Source organism: Buceros rhinoceros, unplaced genomic scaffold, assembly GCF_000710305.1.
Source record: "Buceros rhinoceros silvestris isolate BGI_N320 unplaced genomic scaffold, ASM71030v1 scaffold15085, whole genome shotgun sequence".
NCBI lineage: Eukaryota > Metazoa > Chordata > Aves > Bucerotiformes > Bucerotidae > Buceros > Buceros rhinoceros.
Window position 1 is genome coordinate 16156 of NW_010413525.1, and position 2164 is coordinate 18319.

General features: G+C 44.5%; 1 protein-coding gene across 1 annotated transcript in view; it reads left to right on the forward strand.

Moving 5' to 3' along the window:
- KCNK17 (potassium channel, subfamily K, member 17) overlaps positions 1 to 2164 on the forward strand; it is a gene marked incomplete at its 5' end in the record, with an annotated part of 11620 nt that overhangs the window by 5517 nt on the left and 3939 nt on the right. The window lies entirely within an intron of this gene.

The window sequence follows — 2164 nt, forward strand, 5'->3', positions numbered from 1 at the left end:
CCAAGGAAAAAGGGAGCCCGAAAATCATATGCAGACCTGGTGTTTGGTGTGCTGAGCCTACTGTACATGTTGGATCTTCTTAGATCATTGAATTTGCTGTTCTAAATTAGATGTAATGCACAGCTGAACCATAGATACTCTCCAGTCAGCACTTTGTGGCATCCTCAGAGTCTTGAAGGCTGCTGTGCTGCATGCAGTGGCCTGGTAACATGGACCTTTTCTTCCAGAGACTAGAAAACCTGGAAAGCTGTGGTAAAAAGAACTGCCCAAGCCATTACACAGTCTTTTTAAACTTGATATAGGAAAGAAAGAAGGCAAACAAACAAAAAACCCACACCAAAAAACCTTGGGAATGGCTGAGTGTGAATGTGACTTATGTTTAGACTCCAGCCTTAGAGTAAATGCCCCCCAGCTCTCTCCTGCATCTAGACCAGCCTGCAAAACACCTCAGTTCTGTCCAAGAGAAAAACTGGAACAAATCCTTTGAAATGTGGCACGGTCAGTGTGAAACAGGTCACACCAGCCACACATACCGTAGATTCTCTTAGATGGGATCATCTAGCAGGTACACTTGCCTGCATGTCTCCCTTTATCGCACCTGTTGGTGAAAGCTGGCAGAAGACAGTGAAAAACTTGTGTAAATATTGTGATGCTGCTTGTAAGGGAACAACGTAGCTCTAGAATTTAGGCTGCTGTACAGTCTTAATTTAGCCGCTTTGACTGTATTTCAAAACAACCTCTAGTTACTTACACCATCTCATTCTTCCTGGGGGATGCTCTGCCTGCTGCTAGGGACAGGCTGCTGGGGCTGTCACTTTGCAGGTGTGTTACGCGTTACTACATACCGGAAACCCAGGAGCTCACAAATCACTCAGACCTAAAATTATTGGAGGGCAGTCCCCCAGATAGCAAAATTTTGAATGTGTGGGGGTAGGAATGAGATGGGAGGACAGCCTCTATACACACTGGGAAGTAGTTTGCTGCCGGATCTTTTTCTGAGGGTAGGTTATGTATGTGGACATTGAACTGTTTGAAGAGTTGTCCACGGCAAGAGATTTTGTCAGCACAAAACTTGGCACAGAACACAGATAGCCAAGCTTTCTACGTCTGCTCAGTGGCTTCCTACAGCTGGTGTGAGACAGAGGTCAGTGAAGGAATGGAACTTCATCTAGTCAACCACGGATGTTTGTGCTCTCGGTTGTACCGAGCAGAACCCTTGGACCTCTCCCTCCTGGGGTCTGCAGTTTGCCGTGGAGCTACACTATCTACAGGCAAGGCAGGGAGGTGGCAGTGGTGGGAGAGCCTCTGTGCTTACGCTGCACCGACAGCTGGGTGTTCCTGGGGGTGGATAGCACTATTTGTGGTGAAAAGATAAGCTTGGCCAGGTTACGTCGATCTTGCATGTGGACCTACAAAAATCTCTAATGAGCGGAGGTAATTTTGAAATGTAGTCAAGGCCATACGTCTCTGGCTAAGTCACCACTGAAACGCTTGTCACGAGCCAGTCCTTGCCCTGTCTAAAAAGCATCCTGTGAAATAAACCAAAGTTAAACCTGACTTTCCTGTGGCATAAACCACGTGCAATTACAGAAGTGCAAGTCTGCAAATTTACAGTTTTCTAAAATTGAGGGGAATAAAGTCGAGTATTACAGCGGTAATGTTGAAGCCATGATGGTCTAAAGATACAAGCAAAGCTGTGCTTGCAGGACAGTAGCTTTTTATTAGAGCAGTTCATACGATTAGAAGAAAAAGGCAAAATTTCAAACACTTGTTCTTTAGGTCTGAAATGGAAGTATTTTATTCAGGTTAAATATAACTTCTTTGTGTTTATTGACTCCAGGCAAACATTTTGATAATTTAAGCTTAAGTTGTGTTTGGTACTTGTGATGCAAAGGAGGAGTGTAAGTAAGGAGGCAGTGTTAAGTTCACTAGTCCTGTGGGACTAAGGTGGAAAAAGGTGGTTGTTATAATTAAAACGCTATTGTTGTGATTCAGAGACCATCTGACAACCATGCCGGATCATTTACCAGCAAACCCCATGCCAACAATGCTTTCAAAAACTGAGCTAGTTTTTGCATTTACGTCAGATCCCAGCCAGGACAGTGGGTAGGGGAGAGGAAATTCACTGGTAAATGGAAAAGGAACTAAACAAAATTGGCAGGGA